The 22,620-nt window shown below is 37.8% G+C and overlaps 1 protein-coding gene and 1 pseudogene across 5 annotated transcripts in view; both read left to right on the plus strand.

The window, feature by feature from the left end:
- Window positions 1-22,620, plus strand: part of RNF182 (ring finger protein 182) — a 55,324-nt gene that overhangs the window by 13,745 nt on the left and 18,959 nt on the right. For 2 of the 5 annotated variants that reach the window (XM_054685606.2, XM_054685607.2), the window contains exon 2: window positions 7,325-7,447. The exons of the other annotated variants lie outside the window; for them this stretch is intronic. The gene's annotated coding sequence lies outside the window, so the exon portion shown is untranslated. The remainder of the gene's footprint in view (window positions 1-7,324; window positions 7,448-22,620) is intronic. 5 annotated transcript variants of the gene reach the window in all.
- Window positions 10,525-11,327, plus strand: LOC471859 (large ribosomal subunit protein bL35m-like; annotated as a pseudogene).

Raw genomic sequence — 22,620 nt, forward strand, 5'->3', positions numbered from 1 at the left:
CCATGAGAAGTGTTTAATTTTAATGAACTCATTTATACATCTTCTTTTAATGTTAGTGCTTTTTGTGTCTTCTTTAAGAATTTTTTGCCTGCTCCAATATCATGAAGATATTCTCCTATGCTACCAAGAAGTTTTATTGTTTTACTTTTCACATTTAGATCTATAACCCCTTTGAATTGATTTTTGTGTAGGGTGTGAGGTAAGGGTCAAAATGATTTTTATCTATGTAAATATCCTGTTGACCCAGCGTTATTTATTGAAAATATTATCTCTTCTCCATTAAATTGCAGTGGCATTCTTTTCATAAAAATAAGTAATCATATGCTTGTGAATCTCTGTCTGGATTCTGTATTTTGTCCTTATGATGTATTTGTCTAATAAAGTGTCTTACATAATCCCAGCACTTTGGGAGGCCGAGGTGGGTGGATCACCTGAGGTCAGGAGTTTGAGACCAGCCTGGCCAACATGGTGAAACCCCGTCTCTACTAAAAATACAAAAATAAGCCAGGTGTGGTGGTTCACGCCTGTAATCCCAGCTACTTGGGTGGCTGAGGCATGTGAATTGCTTGAACCCAGGAGGCAGAGGTTGTAGTGAGCCAAGATTGCACCACTGCACTCTAGCCTGGGCAACAAGAGCAAGACCCTGTCTCAAAAAAACAAAACCAAAAAGTGTTTTACATTGATGTAATCCTGATATCAGGTAGTATAAGTTCTTCAGTTTTGTTTTTTGTCTTGATTTTCTTTTAGCCCATTTTTAGTGTTTGGCATTTACATACAAATTTTAGTATCATCCTGTCAGTTTCCACAAACAACCTGATAGATTTTGATTGGAATTGCATTGACTGTGTAGATCAGTTTGGGAGAGTTGACATTTTTATAATATTGAGTCTTCTAATCAATGAACACAATATAGCTCTCCATTTAATTATGTTGTCTTTAATTTCTCTAAGTAACGTTTTGAAGTTCTCTCTGTAGTATTGTACTTCTTTCATTAGATTTGTTCTTTTTGTTGTTATTGCAAATGCCATCTTTTCACCTTGTAATTTTTTGTTTCTTGTGTATATAAATACATTTTTGTTTTTATTTTTTTATTTTGTATTTTTTTTATTTTTTTATTTTTATTTTTTGAGACAGAGTCTCTCTCTGTTGCCCACGCTGGAGTGCAGTGGCGCGATCTGGGCTCGCTGCAAGCTCTGCCTCCCAGGTTCATGCCATTCTCCTGCCTCAGCCTCCCGAGTAGCTGGGACTACAGGCACCTGCCACCACGCCTGGCTAATTTTTTGTATTTTTAGTAGAGATGGGGTTTCACCTTGTTAGCCAGGATGATCTTGATCTCCTGACCTCGTGATCCACCCGCCTCAGCCTCCCAAAGTGCTGGGATTACAGGCGTGAGCCACTGTGCCCGGGCATAAATGCATTTTTGTATCTTGACCTTGATTCTAGGGATTTTGCTGCATTCACTTCTTAATCTTAATAACTTATTTGTAGAATGATTTGGATTTTCTGTGTACATCACTGTATGTGATGGATAAAGAGCTTTGTTTCCTTCTTGCCTGATTCTTGTATCTTACACTTTTTTTATTGCCTCATTGCTCTATCTAGGACCTCAATTATAATTTTGAATAGAAATGGTGATAGCATGTACTTTGTCTTATTCCCAATTTCAGGGGGAAAGCATTCAATATTTAAAATATGGCTCTTGCTTACAAGTGTTGTTGAAACCTTTTTATCGATTAAGAAGATCTCTTATTTCTAATTAATAGATATTTTAATTATGAACATGTGTTGAGTTTTAGCAAATGATTTTCCGCAGTTATCGAGATGATCATATGATTTGTTCCTCCTTTATTTTGTCAATATGGTAATCACATTTTTAAAAAATGTTAGAACAGTTTTGCGTTTCTATCATAAATCCAACTGATATGCTATTATTTTAGTGTTTTGTTGGACTCAATTTAGTGATATTTTGTTTGAGAATTTGTCTGTGTTTAGGAGAGAGATTGGTGTAAGTAGCTGAATAGTGCCTCCCTTTTCATTTTTGATATTTACAATCTGTGCCTTTTTTCCCCCTTTGATCAGTCTTGCCTGGGGTTTATCAAATTTATTATTTTATCAGTGAACTTATTTTGACTTTTTTTTTGCTATTGTATGCTTATTTTCTAATTTATTAATTTCTGTTCATAGTTTGTTCTTTCCTAATATTTTTGGCTTTAGGTTTTCTGTTTTTTCTAACTTTGTGAAAATGCTACTTAGATTATTGATTTTCAGCTTTTCTAACATATGCATTCAAAGCTCTGCATTTTCCTCAAGCATGGCTTTAATAGTATCCTCTTAAATTCTGTCACATTTTTTCTGCTCAAAATACTTAAAAATATCCATGTGTTTTTTCTTTGACCATAAGTTATTAGACATTTATTGCTTAATTTCCAATGGTTTAGGATATTCTAAAAATCTTTTTGTTGATTTCTAGCTTAATCCAGCTATTGTCAAAGAACACGCTATTAACATTTTAGTCTTTTGATATTTTTGAGACTATTCTTATGGCCTGGATATGATCATTTTTGCTGAGTGATAGACATGCACTTGAATAGACTATACAATATAATCTGTAGTTGTAATTGCAGAATTTGGTGCACATAGATTGGGTCAAATTCATTAATTGTATTGATCAAAGTTTCTATCTACAATTTTTCAGGCTGCTTGTTCTGTCAGTTATTGGGAAGGATAAGCAAAATCTCTCACTGAGATGATGAATTTTTCTACTTTTCATTCTGTCAGTTTTTAAGTATATATTTTGAGGATATGTTATTGGATATATACAAACTTATAATTGTTATAATTCCTTGGTGTATTGGACACCTTTCGTCTCTGTAGCTCTCGTAATGGTTCTTGACTTACTGTCTACAGGTCTTATAGTAGTATATACCAACTCTCCTTTGTTAGTTGGTTAGTGTTTGCATGGTATATATTCTTATATACTTTAAATTTCCTGACTCTATTTTTAGTTGTTTCTTTTATAAGCTGCATATAGCTGGCTTTTGTTTACTTATCTCACCTGACAGTCTTCGGAGCAGCTAATAGTTCATTTACATGTAAAGTACTTGATAATATAATTGGGTTTAAACTTCCCATTGTACTATTTGTTTTCTAACTGTCCTATCTGTTCTTTGTTCTTTTTTTCTTTCTTGCCTTTAAAAAAATTAATAAATTTTAATTCAGTTTTCTTCTCTCTTTTCTTGTTAGTTATACATTGTGTTTTACTCTTTTGACTTATCCTAGAGATTATAGCATCTATTTTTCACTTATGAATATACTTTAAATTAGTATTTTAATCCTTCCGTGATGGTGTAGTGTTATCAGAATACTTTGACTCTATAAACCCCTTGCTCTTTTTGGAATGGTTGTATCAGTTTAATTCCACACATGAATAAAATAACATGATACATTATTGCTGTTTTATACAGTTAGTATTTATCTATATTTATCATTTATTTTCATTCCTTCATGTAAGTCTGTATTTCCCTTTGGGATTATTTTCTTTCTGCTGGAAGAACTCCCTTTAGTATTTCTTTCTATTTTTACTTGTTTGAAACTATTTTGTCTTAATTTTTGAAGCATATTTTTGCTGCATGTAGAATTCTATCTAGGTTGTCAGTTTCTTTCAGTACTTTAAAGATGTAATTTCATTGTCCTCTGTTTTCCATTGTTTTTGTTGAGAAATTGGCTGTCAGTCTCACTTTGGTCCTTTAGAGGTGATGTGCCTTTTTCCTCCGTGTGTTAAAAATTTTTTCTTTGTCTTTGGTATTGAAGGGTTCTGTTAAGATATGCTGATACACTTTTTCTTTACTGTCTATCTTGCTTGGGGATCATAGAGGTTCTTGAATCAGTTTTAGAATATTCTTTAATTAAAAAAAATTTTTTTTGAGACAAAATCTTGCTCTGTGGCCCAGGCTGGAGTGAAGTGGTGTGATCTCAGCTCACTGCAACCTCTGCCTCCTGTGCTTAGGTGATCCTCCTGCCTCAGCCTTCTGAGTAGCTGGGACTGACTACACGTGCCACCACACCTGGCTAATTTTTGTGTTTTCAGTAGAGATAAGATTTTACCATTTTGGCCAGACTGATCTCAAACTCCTGTCCTCAACTGATCTACTTGCCTCAGCCTACCAGAGTGCTGGGATTACAGGTGTGAGCCACCACCCCTGGCCAGTTTTAGAATATTCTCAGCAGCTATCTCATCAAATAGTATTTCTTCTGGTCTGATCAGTTTTCTCCGCTCCTAGAAGTACAATTTTATATCCTTTAGACTCTTTCACCCTGTTCTATTTGACTCCTAAACTCTTTTTCCTATTTTCCATTGTATTTTTTCCTCTTTAGTTTGGAAATTTTCTAATGACCTATGTTTCAATTCACTAATGTTCTCATCTTCTGTTCAGTTCTTATTTTTATTTTATTTTGTTAGGGCTTTATGGAAGTATAACTTATATGCCATAAAATTCACCCATTGTAGGTGTGGCATTCAATGATGTTAGTTAAATTCAGAGTTCTGCAACCAGAGAAAGAAAATCTTACCTTATTCTTTGTCTTTTCTGAAATTCTTATTTGGTAGATTAGTAGATACAAACAGCCCTGATAGAGCTATAGTTATTTAATTACATTCAGGGAATACTAATGGCTACCTTATCTAAATGGTGAAAGTAGTTTCTAAATTATAAAGTACTGTTAATGTATACTTTTACTCATCCAAATAAAAAATATTTAATAACATATATATCAAAACCCTTGGTAAAAATAAAATGCTATACAATGTAAGGTGTTATTACCGTGTGCATAGAGGTGGTTCCTGCTTTTTTTTTTTTTCTTTTTGTAGAAATAGGGTCTCACCGTGTTGTCCAAGTTATTCTTGAACTGCTGGGCTCAAGTGATCCTCCTGCCTCAGCCTTCCAAAGTGATAGGATTAGAGGCCTGAGCCACTGTGCCTGGCTGAAGTCCATGTTTTTTTGATGGAGATATAAAAACGGACTTTTTTTTTTTAACAGTAAATCATGTATGCTACTGGGTAAGTGAATTTTGAGATGCTAGTTACAACTTTGTACCATTGGTACTTATCTTACTGCCTTGGAACTGCTATATTTTGCATGCATGCCTGTCCCCCTCTGTGAATTACAAATTTTTTGAGGAAGGTGACAATGTCTTGCTCATTGTTAGTATCATTGTATGGCACCTAGAACATGGGAAGTATTCAACAAATGTTTGCTAAGTGAATAATGTTAAAGTTTTGCAGCCGACACTTTAAAAAATGATAAGACATATTTTATTCAGTACTACTTCAGTAGGGGAGAGACCTCAGTGTTACCAGAGCTTAACTGAACTGAACAAAAGACAGGAGCCCTTTTAAATGCTGGGATGTACTAAACAAAAGGTACTAAAAGACATTAAGGGTGATTTGTATGTGTAGTTAGGCAGTGTGGGTTTGTTAATTGGTGTTTATCTGGAGGAGAAACAAACTTCTTGTATCCTTAGGACAGGAAATATAGTTGTGCAAATTGGTTCTTGTGTCTTTAGGACAGGAAATATAGCTTTGCAATTTGGGACAAGATGCCCACCAGTTAGGCTCTTAACCCTCCTACAAGAAGAACTGGGCAACAGGAGAGGTATCTCTCTGGATGTTTACATTTCAAAGAGGTGGCTCCCAGGTCCTTGAGGAACTGTTTCTGGGTGGTAGAGGATTTACATCTCAAAGGTACAAGGAAAAGATTTACAGTTGCAAGCTTTCAGGAGTAAATGCTCTAGAAAAGGAAGGTCAGGGACCTATTATCAGGTGTTGGCTAGAACGAACAGTAAGTTATTTTGGCTTAAGAAATAATTTGAGAAAGCTCTGAGCTTTCTCAGGTAGGCATGTTAAGGAGGTGGTTTTGTCATCCTAGGGACATGGCCTTGGGCTGATAGAACCTGAGCTAGTGTTTGTTCAAATGTCTTAGTGTGGAGGGTTGATGAAATGGGTTGTGCTGAAAGTTGCAGTTTGTATAGGTCAAAGTGGAGGCCTAGTTGCAAAGAGGACTCAGAGGAGCCTGACTAAAGTTTGGTCAAGGAGAGGGTCCTTGTCAATAATGCAGGGCAAGGAAAGGTAATTTATACATGGAAATTCAGGATGAAACCAGAAATGGGGTGGAAATTAGGCATACCTATCAGAATTTAATGTCCAGCACTGGCTGAGAAAGAACTAATGTTTAGTTAACCAGGTGTGCTATATCTGTTATTTGTACTTAATCCTTTCAATACACCTGTGAGGTCAGTACTGTCTCTATGTTACAATCAAGAGACAGAAGCACAGATATTTTAAATAACATGTTCAGGGTGATATAGTTAGTGATCAGTGGAGTTGGGATTCCAACCCTGATTTTTTTTACTTCAAATGACTCTGATCATCAGTATGTATTTTAATATTGTTATATAGCAATTTGCTTTCCTCAGAAGTGATTTACATTAATAACAGTTAAGATTGCTAAGCTGCTTACTAAGTGCCTGATCCTAAGAAGAACATTTAGCCGGGCTTAATAAACATTGAGGAGTGAGAACATAAGAGTGTTACTAGAGATTTGCTTTCTTAGGGTGGAAATGCCCTCAGTTGTCACTTGAATTCCTGCTAACACCCCAATACATGTGGAAAGGTTGCTCTTAATTATAGAGCCCTGTTATGTTGGAGCTGGAAGGTCTTTAGCCATCAAGCCCAGAATCTTAATTTCTCAGATGAAAAAACCATGACCCAGAAAGTTTAAGTGATTTACTCAAGACCTCAGAGTCTGTGCATTAGAGAGAGCTGGGCTTGATTTAGCCAAAAATTATTGTGGCCCACTTTGGGGATTTACCCTCAGATGTTGTCATCACAAAATGTATGTATCAAATGTGAAACTGCCACTTCGTTGCCAGGGCATTCTTTTAGCAAATAACCTTAAACGTTGGAATTGCCCTTATGAGGAGATGATGGTACTTCAGCAGTGCCCCTCAGAGCCCATTTAGATGATTTTGCAGAGCTTTCTGTTTTAAACACTTCTGTCTGAAGTGTTTAGTGTGATGCTATAGGTTAGGCAAAAATATAGTAACAGCAACATGACAACAACAACAAAACAACCAACATGGATAAACAAATGAACCTTAAAAAAATTTTTGTCATTACAATGTTTTAACAATTTCAAAGATTGACATAGACCTCTTCTCTTACTTGTGTTAAGACCTATTAGTTTATGCTGTTTTTAGTGTTAAACAGTAAAATGTTTATTCCTTTGTTATATTCCATTACTGCTGTGCCTTAATTTCATCTTGACAGTTTTCCTCTGCCTTTTTGGCATCCCATTCATTCTGATTACACCAGTGGATCTGTTACCAGAAAGGGGTCCCAAACCAGACCTCAAGAGAGGGTTCTTGGATCTTGTGCAATAAAGAATTCGAGGTGAGTCCACAGAGTAAAGTGAAAACAAGTACATTAAGGAAGTAAGGGAATAAAAGGGTGGCTATTCCATAGAGAGACTAGGGCATTCCCAAAAGCAAGAGGAGAAACACGTCTGCCTTAGGTATAATGCTTATTTATATATAACAAAGGAAAAAGTCATGGGGAGATGTGCTTTTACTACAAGGGTTTGTGACAAGGGATTGTTAATCTTTGTGTAACTACTTTGGAAAGAATCTGTATTATCTTTAAAGCAAAACATTATTATTATTATTATTATTATTATTATTTTGAGATAGAGTCCTGCTCTGTTGCCCAGGCTAGAGTGCAGTGGCACAATCTCAGCTCACTGCAACCTCTGCCTCCTGGGTTGAAGCAATTCTCCTGCCTCAGCCTCCTGAGCAGCTGGAACTACAGGCATGTGCATTATGCCTGGGTAATTTTTGTATTTTTAGTAGAAATGGGGTTTTACCATGTTGGCCAGGCCGGTCTCAAACTCCTGACCTCAGGTGATCCACCCGCCTTGGCCTCCCAAAGTGTTGGGATTACAGGCATGAGCCACCGTACCTGACTGCAAAACTTATTCTTAAACTACGAATGCTTTTGTTCGTAAGATATCAGGACATCAGGACATTTCCTGGGTCTGTTATTTCCTGGGTTTGTTAAGTCCTGGGTCTATTCAGTAAACGTTATTAACTTCTTCCCTTAACTGTAAATATCCTATGACTAAAAATGTCTAGCCTCCTGGGAATCCAGCACAGTAGGTCTCAGCCTCATTTTACCCAGCCCTAATTCAAGATGGAGTCACTCTGGTTTGAATGCCTCTGACACATTTCCCCCCTCCCATTTATAAGGGGACCCTTAATCCTGAAGGGTGCAGAGGGATAGAAATTTATCTTCTGTAGCTTCTTCAGGCTGAACAGGGGCAATGATATTCCTGCCTAACAATATTTAGGGTCTCTTGTATTTAGAGTTGGGAGGAGTTTAGTCATAAAGTGTTAGTATGGTGAAGGTCATTCAAAACTCTGAGTCCTGATGAAAGATGATACCTGGAAGATTAGTAAGTATTTAAGAAAACATTGAGTAAGCTTATCCTGAATTATATACAAAGAGTACAACAGCAATATATTCTACAACTGTAAAGTGAAATCAGTAAAATTGTCTCAAATCAACTAAATAAGACAGCTTTCTATGAACTGGGCAATTGTGGGAACCAAGCTGATATGGGGTCGCTAGCTGATTTCATTATGTGTCCAGAATTAGAATAGTGATTCAGATTTTTATGTTAATCATGCCTCATGTTTCTTTTGAGCAGCAGCCAGAGCTCACTGGTTGGTTCACAGGAATAAGCAGGGTCAGTCTAAATTGCAGAAAAAACTCAAAAACAATGGATGAGACTAGAGTCTAGTAACAGGTGTACCATAGTTTGTGAAACATAATTTTTCTCTCTCCAGTCCCTGTTTTTATTTAAACAAACCATGGTAGGACTGATTTGTTGGCAAAATAAATTTTAGTCTTATTGTATGTGGACTGATTTGTTGGCAAAATAAATTTTAGTCTTATTGTATGTGGCCTGGTTATTTGTATAAAGTGAAGCAAGAATAATTATTTGCCATATAGGCTCTTTTGGCTTTGATGGAACTGTGTTCTATAATCTAATCTTAGATTAGACTTTTTAAAGCCTTGAGACCAGTCATGATTTATGTGTGTCTGCAAATATGAGTTGGATAAGTTTCTCTCCTCTGGATGTCCCAAGATATTTGGGGCTCGTGGGCCTGTCAGAAAGTGACATTCTTTACTTACCACAGGTCAGGAGCCCTGTACAAGGCTCAAGATATGAGGTCAGTTTTCTTAGGGGCTTTAATTGTCTCTATAAATGAATTTTGATTCCTTAAACCAGTTTGTTTACATTTGAAAGCATGTCAGTCATTCCAGTCAAAGCCTTGGTAAAATAACCAGTGTCTCCAATTGTGTCTTGTCACAAAGGAAAAATTCTTACTGGACTTATGTAAGTAGCTATATCACCATAAGTTAAAAATACTCACAAATAGTTTCCAAATTTGGGAGAAATCAGGTAGAGAGAAAGAAATGTGCTCTAAATTTTGTTTACAGTAGTATATTATACTCAATTGTTGAAAGCTGTAAATAGCTCAAAATAAGTTTTCTTGACTCTGAAAAACAAAACAAAGGCAAAAAGTCATGAATAGATTATTTTGGTCTTCTATTAGTTGTCTGTGCAATTCCTGTTTTTCTCAATATTTATGAATACGTTAGTTTTCCAAGAGTCTTGGAAGTTTTTCTTCGTTTTAATGGCATACACTTCAAAGCTGTGAAAGTCCTGCTTTATAAGAGTACTTGTCAGAGTCCTATAACTGATTATAAACTGCCTTTTGAAGAGAATCAAAACGAGACAATTGCTTGTGGATGACAAAAAGTCTTAGGGCAGCTATAGTCAGAGACACAATTGACAAGGAAATTTGGCCCCTTGTGGCACACAATAATTTAAGATAACAATTATAACTATTAATGATAACATATACTAAGTTATACCAGAATTATAGTAGTTTTGCATAATTTTGGAACACATACCAATAACACATATAAATAACCCAAAAAATGTCAGATGCCATTTTGTATTTGACAATACTTCCTATATGATTTTAGTATGTCAAATGAGTCAAATATGCCATTATTGGACTTCAGGGGACCTAATATCTAAAAGGATTATCAAGTCAGGAAAGACTTATTAAGTCTTTAGGTCCTAATTAAGTCCTAGTTTGATTTGGGAATGTTTGTTAAATAGCAAAGGTGTAAAACACTTTATGTTATAAAATAGAATCTCAGGTAACTGTAAGTCATTTATTTAGCCAAAATGACAACTTAAAGATTTTAAAAAGGCAAAAACCTTTACCCATTGATAGAGGGAAGAGTTAGCTTTCCAAATAATGTCTCTTTTCTCTCCTTTCTTTTTTTTTCTTTAGTTTATTCAAAAGACAAACAAAAATCTTTTATCTTTTAATATTACATGAAAATCTTGTTCAAAAGAGAAAGCCAAATTTCACTTTTGCATTAATGTACTATTAATGTCAAATCCAATTTTTAATAAAATCATTCGGACAAAATCTACTCACTCCTAATCAGTTTGACTGTAAAGTAAGATTCTCATAAACCTTTTATAACCCTTTAAATTTTTTGTTGATGGCAAGATGGCTGCCTCTGCCTTTGCCAGTGCAGTGAGAGCAGCTTCAGGAATCTTATAGCCCCTGAATATTTTGGCATCTTCAGCCTACCAAAACTGTGTCAAGAATGCCTCTCATTTCTGCATTGTCCACTGGACGTTTTAGTCATATTCAGACACCAGTTGTTTCCTCTGCTCCCAGACTTACCACATCTGTCAGAAACCTGACATGTGGGCATCCTGCGGTAATCTTTAATAGAGTGGCCCCCTTGGTTCCAAGTGTCCTGAAGCTGCCAGTCAGATCTCTAACATTCATTTGTACACAAAAAGGCGAGAGAAAGACTGTGAAAGCTGTCATCTATAGGTTTCTTCGACTTCATTCTGGCCTTTGGTTGAAGAGAAAGGCTGGTTATAAGAAAAAATTACGGAAAAAGACACTTGCAAGAAAAAAGCAATTGAGGAAATCTGTGTTCTGCAATAAAACCCAGAGTGAACTCTTAGATAAAATGATGATGTCCTTGTGGAAGAGGCGAAAAACTGATATGACGATGATTCTTATCAGAAGTTATCATGATCGAACAAACCTGAAAGTATAGATCAGAAGTTTTACTTGTTTCTCAGTTATTGAATATGTATCTTTGTGTACGATATCTTCACAAAAATGGGTAAGTATGAAACTTGATGTAAATTGTACCAATGACTAGGTAAACATACAGTGCCAACGTTAAACTTATAAAAGTTTTAAAACTTAAAAAAAATTTTGCTGAAGAGTAGATCAGTGCTCTAAGAAAACCCTGTTGTGCATTTTTCCAGTATTCAATTTATGGAAAAACTAAACAATACCCTCTTAATTTTAGTCAATTTGTTCACACACAGAATTTCTTTTACAAGATTAATTTTTCACAAACTTTCCACCATTTGCTCAAATTTTTAGCTTTATTCTATCTAACTTAAAATAATTATTCAGCCCTCTGAACTAGGCAAGAAACTCCTCACATTCCCATGTCTTTTTATAAGCTTTTACAAAAAATACATTCTACTTTTCTTACATACCTTGCTCCAGTAGTCTCAATTACATATGTTACAATGTTAACTCGTAGCAACTTTTATTTTGGGTGAAAAACCTGGTGAGTGAACGATTTTAACCTTGTATCTGATTGTAGAGCCCAAGACAAGGACAGAGCTGTAAAGTCTGACCTTCCCAGCCTAGTCAGGGGACCAGGCTAATTCCATACATCTCAAGGCCTTACCTGGAATTTGCTGTAAAGCAGACAAGTCAAATAATTATTAAAAATGTCATAGAAGCAGTTTATGACCTTAACACATTTACCAAGGGCAGTATTCAGCTTGCCTAATTTAGACTAAATGTCTAAAAGTCATGTGAACTAAATGACATTAAAGTTTTTATTTTTCTGACAAAACAGGTACTTTTTTTTTTTTTTTTTTTTTTGACAGAGTCCTGCTCTGTCTCCCAGGTTGGAGTGTGATAACACAATCTTGGCTCACTGCAACCTCCACCTCCCGGGTTCAACAATTCTCGTGCCTCAACCTCCCGAGTACCTGGGATTATAGGCACACACCACCACACATGGCTAATTTTTGTATTTTTAGTAGAGATGGGGCTTCACCATGTTGGCCAGGCTGGTCTTGAACTCCTGACCTCAGGTAATCTGCCTGCCTTGGCTTCCCAAAGTGCTGAGATTACAGGCATGAGCCACCACACCTGCACTCCCCCTTTTTTTTTGAGATAGAGTCTTGTTCTGTCACCTAGGCTGGAGTGCAGTGATGCAATCTCAGCTCACTGCAATCTCTGGCTCTTGGGTTCCAGTGATTCTCCTGCCTCAGCCTCCTGAGTAGCTGGGACTACAGTCGTGTGCCACCACACCTGGCTAACTTTTGTATATTTAGTAGAGACGGGGTGTCACCATGTTGACCAGGCTGGTCTTGAACACCTGGCCTCAGGTGATCTGCCCACCTCAGCCTTCCAAAGTGCTGAGATTACAGGTGTGAGCCATTGTACCCAGCCACTTATTTTTCTTTAAGTCAGTTAACCAGAGCTCTTTCATATGTAAACATCACACACACAACACATATAAATACACAGAGAGATGGAAGAAGATCTAATAATTATAATATTTTTTATTTGCCAGTTTTAAGTTTCTTAATTGGATTACTGGCTTCAGGCAGAAGCCCTTCAAGGAACAGGGTCAGGAAAGCATGCAGTTTCTAGGGCCTAATAAGCAGGCATGGTTGGAAGGCAAAACAGATCCTCCAAAATTAAGAGTCCCATTTTTATACTGGATCCTTGATCCCCAAAAAGAGAGAATTAGCCCATCCCCTATGGGAGTCTTATCTCTCAGTTGGGGTGGGGACATTTCCATACCTTCCAGGTGGTCAAGAACATGCTTCTCTGATCCCAGTGTGCCAAGAGCAGAGTATTCCTCCCTCATAGCTGCCATTAGCTATCCCTAAAAGTATATGTCCTACCTAGTTATTACACACCAAGCCTAAAAGCTCTGATAATGCAAGTGATTTTGACCATTCATTTAACCAGTTTTCACAGACAGAGAGGCCAGAAGCCTGACTGGCAGGAAATTCCTACCTTTTTGCCAGCATGCCAGGTTTCTGGGTTACCTTTCTCTGAGTGGCTTTGATAGTCTTGCTTGTTGCCCCATAGCTGTGGGGTCCAAGCCACATTATAAAAGAAAATCATCTTTTTCCATTTCGTGAACCCATAGGCAAAGCCTCTCAGTTTTGCAAGATGCCACCCAACAGGCTATGTGGGGGAAACAAATGAACATTTTCCATTTTGTCCAGAGCAAAATACACATGACAAACAGAGATACTAGTCACCCCACTCATCACCCAGCATCAGCCTGGCAAGGCTCAAACTTGCCCCTGTTGGCCCCTGCCTGTCATCTTTGATCCACTTAAAGTGGGGTGGGATAACCTCTAACCAGGAGTTTCAACATGTGGTCTCTGGGCAAGATGGAAAAGCAGACAGCTGCCCTGCAAGACAGAAAAGATAGTAAAGAGACAGGAGAGAGAGAGAGGAAAGGGAAGGGCGAAAAGCATTGTCTGTTGTGGGGCTGGGAGGCGAGGAGCTCAGGGAGACCAGGGAAAGACCCACCCGGTGCAGCAACACTGAATCAAAAGTCTAGGCAGCTGCTTGTCAGTTGTGAAGAGATCTTCTCCAGCAGGCAGTCAGCTCTCACATTTCCCCCTTTGCAGGAGAGAAAGCTCCTCATTGTCCCACTATCCTGTACATGCCTAATCCTGTCACCCACAGCTGTCAGCAAACAGTTCAAGGCAGATTAGTCCAAAGAGAAAAGCGGTCAACATCCCGTAGTGTCAAATCCATTTTTGACCAAAAGAGGCCTTACTGAGAGGACCCTCTAACCCCTTGCGTCTCAGGAGGGACGCTAACCCTTCTGAGTTGGGTCTTTAACCCAACTTTGTCCTTTACCTGGGATGAAATGTATCCTACGATTTATCCAAAGTCGGCCAATTGGTGCTGTGCAGACCATTTTCCTTTGGTTAAGGGGGGTCTCTCCAGTATCATCCCTTCATGGCTCATCACAGAATATGTTACTGGAAAGGGGTCCCAGTCCAGACCCCAACAGAGGGTTCTCAGATATTGCACAGGAAACAATTTGAGGCAAGTCCACAGAATAAAGTGAAAGCAAGTTCATTAAGAAAGTAAGGGAATAAAAAGGTGACTACTCCACAGAGAGACCAGGGCATTCCCAAAAGCGAGAGGAGGAACACATCTGTCTTAGTTAGGTACAATGCTTGTTTATATATAAGATAACAAAGCAAAAAGTAGTAGGGAGATGTGCTCTACTACAACGGCTTGTGACAAAGGACTGTTAATCTTTGTGTAACTACTTTCACAGGAATATTATTTTTAAAACAAAACTTATTATTTTTTCCTTTTGAGATGGAGTGTTACTGCAAAACTTAAACTAAGAATGCTTTTGTTCATAAGACAGGACATCAGGACATTTCCTGGGTCTGTTATTTACTGGGTTTGTTAAGTCCTGGGTCTGTTCAATAAACATTATTAACTTCTTCCCTTAACTGTTAATATCCTGTGACTAAGAATGCCTAGCCTCCTAGGAATGCAGCCAGTAGGTCTCAGCCTCATTTTACCCAGCCCCTAGGCAAGAAGGAGTCACTCTAGTTTGAACACTTCTGACAGATTCCTTGGTGTGGAAACTGTGTGGCATTTCATTCCATTCAGTGACGCAGTGGACAGGTGAGTTACTAGTGAAGATGTAGAACAAAGGGATTAGTACTGCCCTGGGTGTGTGTGTATGGCAGGGGGCAGAGGGGTGGTGGCACTTGTTACTGGCTATAGAGCAGGAGGTAAGTAGGAGAGCACTGGGTGAGGATGGGATTTTGGGGCTGTCAGGGTAGTTATCACAGAAGTCAAAGGCATGCAGGGAACAGAGTGGAGGAAGAGTCCAGTGTTTTATATTCACGAGTCATGGAATAGGCAGTGTGAAGCCTCTGGCTTATAAAGTGGCGTAAGTCAGGGCCACTTAGAGAAAGGAAATTTCTCCTTAGAAGAGCAAAGTAGACAATCAGGAGAGATTAGCCATACTGTTAAAGAATATTAAGGAGTGGGAATGAGGAACATGGGAAGGCATAGATGCGCCTTCTCTGCATTCCTTAGCACTCTGTGGGTCCTGCTCATGCGACATTGACCATCAAGCGTGGTAATGGCTGAGTTCCTTACGGGCTCCCACTCTAGACTGTATATTTCTTGAAGGTGAGGCCATCGCCAGCACCTAGCCCAGGGCTTATGCTGTACTAAACATTCAGTAGGCATTTGGTTAATGAATGAATATACATGGTGGATGGGCAGGGGGAGAAACAAAGCATCCATGAGCACAGATGTTGGAAAGTAGAGAGAAAGCTTTGCTAATGATTTTATTTTTATCTTTTTATTATGGAAAAAGTTTAAACATATTCAAAAGTAGAGAAAATGGTATAATGAATCCCTTTTTACTTATCACTCAGCCTCAACAGTGATCAACATATGGCCAATCTTGCTTCATTTATCTGCCCCCCTCCCCATTGGATTATTTTGAAACAAAGCCCAGATGTCATATTATTTCATCTGTGAAACCTCAGTATGTATCTTCGAAACATTGAAGAGACTTGCCTTTAAATAATATAACTGCAATGTCATTATCACACCAGAAAGCAATTGCAGAGTAATTCCTTACTGTCATGAAATATTGGTATTCAAATTTCCCTTATTGTCTTGTAAATTCTCCCCTTCCCCATTGGTTGGTTAGAATTAGAATCCAAACAAGGACTACTCATGTATTTAGCTAATAAATCTCTTAGGCTTTTAGTCTATAGCAAGCTTTTCTAACCTGTGGCCTGTGGGCCACATGCTGCCAGGACAGCTTTGAATGTGGTGCAACAAAAATTCATAAACTTTCTGAGAACGTTATGAGATTTTTAAATTTAAATTTAAATTAAATTAAATTTTTTTTTTTAGCTCTTTGGGTATCATTAGTATTAGTATATTTTATGTGTTGCTCAAGACAATTCTCCCTTACAGTGTGGCACAGGAAACTGAAAGATTGGGCATCCTTGGTCTGTGGGTTCACCCTTCTTTTTTTCCTTGCAATTTATTTATCGAAGAAACTGGATCCTTTGTCCTGTAGAATTTCTCACAGTCAGAATTTTAACTAACTACATCCCCATGTACTTTAATTCATTTTTCTGTCCCCTGTATTTCCTGTGAACAGGTAATGAGAACCTGAGGTTTGATCATATTTTCAGATTTTTGGCAAGAAGGCCTGTGAAGGTGGAGGGGCTCTACGCTTCCTGCTGCATGGCATCAGGAGGCAACTGCTGCCTTGTCCCTCCCTTTGTTGTGTGAAGCCCCATCAGTGAGCACAGGTGTTGTAAGCCTGACCTGTGTGTCATCCGCCTCCTTATCTGTTTTTTGCTTTGTGATTTTGGCAGCCATTGATAATTATTGTGTAGGTTAGGGGTCAGTAAACTTTTTATGTAAAGAGCCAGATAGTAAATAGTTTTGGCTTTGAGGGCCAATATGGTCTCTGTCATTGTAGTAGGAATGCAGCGTTGGACGGGATGTGCATGAATGGGTACAACTACGTGCCCATAAAACTTCATTTACCAGATTAGATTTGGACCTACTGGGAGTTATCTGCCAACTCTTGATCTAGATTGATTATTGTACTAAGGATTACACAGTAATACAATTCCATCATTGGTTGAAATGCTTCTATAAAAAGAATTTTACCTCATCAATTATTTGGTTACTTTAAAGGCATAACAGAAAGGAAGCTGCATATAAAGAAAAGGCAGAATAAATTCTTGTGTCTTTCCCTTGGTTATTTGGTTTCAGAGTGGGTTATGTTCCTCACATCTTCCAAAGGAGTTCATTTTGTTTTTTAAGTATCACCATGAAATAATGGCTTTTTAACATACTTGGTGTTTCAGTCTTTCTGGACTTAGGCCCTGTGGGTACACAGGAGGAGCCCCATGGCTGGTGTTGGTTAACAGTTGCACAGCAACCACAGGGCCCTTGATGCATTATGTGCTCCATGGCAGAATGTTTCCATGTCTCAGTTGTACTGTTATTGTAAATTGTATGAGTGGTCTCTGTCTGCAGCTTTATGATCCACCATGGTACCATTTTTTAAAAGTTTTATTAGGCCAGGTACAGTGTGGCTCACACCTGTAATTGCAGCACTTTGGGAGGTTGAGGTGGGAGGATTGCTTGAGGCCAGGAGTTCAAGACCAGCCTGGACAACACAGCAAGACCCTATCTCTATGCCCTCCCCATTTTCATACCTTTATTAGGTATGAAAATATATGGTTTTCAAATTCAGAAATTTGATTCTTTCCAACAGTTTTACATAATATTTAACATTTCCATGGGCTAAAACTTTTTATTAGCTCCCACATATGAGTGAGAACGTTCAGTACTTCTCTTTCTGTGCCTGGCTTATTTCACTTCACGTAATGTCGTTCAGACTTATTCATATTGCTGCAGATGACAAGATTTCATTCTTGCTTAGGGCTGAATAGTATTTCATTGTGTATACCTACCACATTTTTATATCCATTCATCTGTTGATGGCCACTTGATTCCAAATCTTGGCTATTGGCTATTGTAATAGTGACCAGCTGTCTGTTTTTAGCTTCTGCTGCACACTGTCTCTGCTTTGGCCTAATATATCCTGACTGTTCTTTGCTTTTTTTTTTTTTTTCCCTTTTTTGTTTTTTTGAGATAGAGTCTTGCTCCCATCATCCAGGCTGGAGTGCAATGGTGTGATCTACGCTCACTGCAACCTCCACCTCCCAGATTCAATTGATTCTCCTGCCTCAGCCTCCCTAGTAGCTGGGATTACAGATGCATGCCACCACACCCAGCTAATTTTTGTATTTTCAGCAGAGATGGGGTTTCACCGTGTTGGCCAGGTTGGTCTCAAACTCCTGACCTCAGGTGATCCACCCATCTTGGCCTCCCAGAGTGCTGGGATTACCTGCGTGAGCCAATGCTCCCGGCCTGTCCTTTGCGTTAGACTACTCTATAATGTTCTTTCTCTGCTTAATGTATCTTGGCTCACTACAAAAGTGTCATAAGTTTCACTTCTTTCCATGGAGGTTTTCCAGACTAATTATGACCATCTTCAAGGATACCAACGGCTGAGCTCTTTTTCTCTCAACCACAAATATAGGAAGAATTTATTTATAATTTAAAAGCTTCCCCAAATTCATCATTTCCTGGGCTGATATGAAAGGAAGCCATGCTCTACTTTCTTCCTGCTCTATAGTCAGTAACAAGCACCACCCCCCGCCCCCCACCATACACACACACCCAGGGCAGTACTAATCCCTTTGTTCTACATCTTCACTAGTAACTCACCTGTCCACTGTGTGACCGAATGGAATGAAATGCCACACAGTTTCCACACCAAGGAATCTGTCAGAGGTATTCAAACTAGAGTGACTCCATCTTGCATAGGTGCCTTTTGGGATAGAGTATTTAGAATGTCTGTCACACGACAAAACTACTTAATATACAATAAATATAAAACTATCTTTCCTAGCAATCTTCTTTTTATGTAAGTATCATTTTGTCTCATTTAAAAAACACTGCAGGCTTTTACTTTATCCTAATCTTCACAGTTGAATATATGTCAATCAATAATGCCACATTATGTGGCTGTGTTGCAAAGTGACACATTCATTAAGATTGATTCTAAAAGGCCTATTGAGAAAAGCCACTGAGGGCAAATAAATTCAATAAAATTTAATCTATAGTTCTTTTTCTTCTTGTCAAGCTTGGATTAAGGCATGTATTAAGTGTGGTAGAATATAGAAAGTTTTTAAATTTCCTTTTAAAACCTTTTTGCCCATTATTAATTGAGGCATTTCATTAATTGGATTGGTGACATTTTTGCTGAGTCCGAGTACGGTTGGACCTTGGTGAACAGAAATCTGCTTCATCTCATGAGATGTTGTAGCCATTTTTATTAATGCTGGAGAGGAGATGGTGTATTCTTTAGAATTATGGAAAGTGAGCAAAACGTTTTGGTTTGTGACTTTGTTTTTATTTTAGGATAATATTATAAAAATAATACCTTTGTGGCTTTAACTGTATTTATAATTTTTAGAACACTGTGAATACTGAGATATTGTAGTGATAACTATTTTGCTAGTATGTAAAGAAACATTTGTGGAAAATTTAAAAGCCTTAAGGGCAAAGTATACTTCTTCAGGTTGATATCTGGACATTTACAGAGAAACAATCCTATGAGAATTTTATTCTCTGAATTGTATTAATAGATACTTTTGGTGAGCCTAAACCTGAAGCTGATTGTGGACAAATATTTATCAATTGGAGATTTTAAATGATGAAGACAAAGAATGGAATTCTTTTATTTTTTCAACATGTATTGAGAGCTTCCTAGATGCTATGACTTATAAGTCTTTTATGTATTTTTTAATGTTTATAGATTTCTTGGGAAGTTCATCTGATTTGATATTTTTATGGACATTTTAGAGTGTTAAATTTATAATCTGTTGGGAGGCCGAGGCAGGCAGATCACGAGGTCAAGAGATAGAGACCATCCTGTCCAACATGGTGAAACCCCGTCTCTATTAAAAATACAAAAGTTAGCTGGGTGTGGTGGTGTGCGCCTGTAGTCCTAGCTACTTGGGAGGCTGAGGCAGGAGAATCGCCTGAACCTGGGAGAGGGAGGTTGCAGTGAGCCGAGATTGCACCACTGTACTCCAGCCTGGCAACAGAGCAAGACTCCATCTCAAAATAATAATAATAATAATAATAAAATCTATAATCTGAAAATCTACATTATAAAATGTGTAGCATTCAAGAATATTTATCAAGACAAAGTGCTGACTTCACACTCAGAAGGGTGTGGTATACCATTCATGGATAGGAAGAGGTGGGAGGAGTCTTGGAGACATTTCAATATATTTATATGGCAGGTATTTATTATCTACTCTGTGCTAGCTTATGATAGGTGCTTGTGCTAGAATGGTAAGCAACATATTAGTGGTTCTTATATTCTTATAATTTACATTTTAGTAGTAGAAATTTAGAACAAACAAATAAGTGAAATTGGGCTTCTTGAAGTTTGTTGAAGGAAGTAAACAGAGTGCCATAATAGAAAATAAGGGGTAAGGGATTTTGAAAACGAGTAATTGGAGAGGACCTCCTTGAGGACTTCATATTGAGATCTGCTGTGGTTTTGGATATTTGTTACTTCTAGACCTCATGTTGAAATTTGACTAGATCTCTCATGAATAGATTAATGCTCTTCTTTGGGGGTGAATGAATTCTTACTCTTGTTAGTTCCCTTGAGAGCTCATTGTTAAAAAGAGCCTGGCATCTCCCCTGTCTCTTGCTTCCTATCTTGCCATGTGATCTCTGCAGATATCGGCTCCCTTTCATTTCTTCCCATGGATAGAAGCAGCCTGAGATCCTCTTCAGATGCAGATGTCCAGTCCTGAACTTGCCAGCCAGCCAGAATTCTGAATCAAATAAACCTCTTTTCTTTATAATTTACCCAGTGTCAAGGTATTCCTTTATAGCAACACAAAACAGACTAAGGCAAGATCTCTAAGAAGGAATGAGATTAGTATGACATTTCACATTGAGCAAACAGCCTAAAACATGAAAGACTTTGTACTGTTCATGGAACTTAACAAAGGCCAGGGCGGCAGGAAAACAATATGTTCAAGACAGGGTTGGAGGGAAGGCAGAGGCCAGATTATACGGTACCTTGCTGTGTAGAGTTTGGATTTTAATCTCTATGTAATGAAAAATGATTTAAGTGTAATAAACAGATGGTAGATATAATCCCATTTACATTTTTAGAAGCTTACTTTGGTTATTGCAATGAAAATAATTTATAGTGGGGCAAGATTAGAAGCATGAAGATAAATTAGAAGGTTCTGCAATGAACAAGGTCAAAACCTGGATTAGGATGTTGATGATGAAGATGGAATGAAATTGGAAGATTGGAAACATAATTTGGTTGAATTGACTGGCTTGCCAATGGCTTGGACATGAGGAGTGAGGTATAATGTAGAATCAAAGGTGACTCCTAGTTTTTGAAAAACTGAGAGAATGGTGGTGCCATTTATTAAAATGGGGAAAACTGCAGGAAACAATTTGGTGGTAGTGAGAGGTGAGGGTTGAAATTTGTCTTAGACCTGTTAAATTTGAAATGTTTGTGTTAATACAAATGGAGGTACTGTAAGCCCTCTGGAACTCAGAGGGAAGGGATAGGCTGCAGACACAAACTGGGGGGCAGTCATCATATCATGGTATTCAAAGCTACTGGAGGAGATGGAACAATCCAAGGGAAAGAGTGCAAGCAAGGGCTAGGGAGTTCTAACATCTAGAGATTTGATAGAAGAGGAGCTGGCAGAAAAGATTGAGAATAGTGATCAGTGAACTACGAGGAAAGCTGGAAGACTGTGATGTCATGGAACCTGTGAGAATAGATAGTTTCAAGAGTAAGGGTATAGTCATTGGGAAGAAGGTGAAGGACAGGTGAGACAAGGTGAAGACAGAAAAGGATCCATTTGCCTTTACAATCAGCCTCTGCTTTCAGGAACCTTGTCTTGATTGTCTTTGCATCCCCAGCATCTTGCACATGGTATGACACTTAATAGATATTAAGTAAATGCTTGCTGAATTATTAAATGAAAGTGATAATATATCAAAAGAGGGCTACATCATGAGTCCATCAAGAATTAAAACCTAACTTGGCCAGGTGCAATGGCTTATATCTGTAATCCCAGCACGTTGGGAGGCCAAGGCAGGAGGATCACTTGAGGCCAGGAATTTGAGACCAGTCTGGGCAATATACCAAGACCCCGTCTTTACAAAAAACAAACAAACAAACACAAACAAAAAACCAAACCCAACTGTTACTCTTTTAAGTGAATTCTATAGCAGTTGAAGACGACTTTTCTGTCAATCACAAATGTATTGATGAAGGACAGTTGGTGATTTTCGGCCATGGCTTTGGGAGTAATATGTACTTTTTTGGTGGAGAGAGAGAGTGTGTGTGTGTGTGTGCGCGCGCACGCGCGTGCACATGCATGTGATGTACAGTATTAGTTACATTTAGTGAAATAGGCATCAAAATAATCTACTTAAGTTTGAAATTGTAGAAATGGTACATATAACCTATGCTAATTTCTTTAGACATTTTAGTTTTTCTTGATAAGGTTAGAGAGTTTTATTAAACTTTGGCCAAGGGAAATTATGAAGGAAGAAATTAATAGGAAAGAAATTAGTCTAATGGAAGAAGATTCAGTCATTCTTAATAATCTAATTTTCAGGCCATATTCTTATTAATCATGATCTTAAATTATATCTTTGTTTGCATCTTCCAAATAAAGAGTAAGGTACTAAGCAAAAATCTAGACTTATGAGCTTTATATATTATTTGTTGGCATTCCA

Source organism: Pan troglodytes, chromosome 5 (assembly GCF_028858775.2).
Source record: "Pan troglodytes isolate AG18354 chromosome 5, NHGRI_mPanTro3-v2.0_pri, whole genome shotgun sequence".
Classification (NCBI taxonomy): Eukaryota; Metazoa; Chordata; class Mammalia; order Primates; family Hominidae; genus Pan; species Pan troglodytes.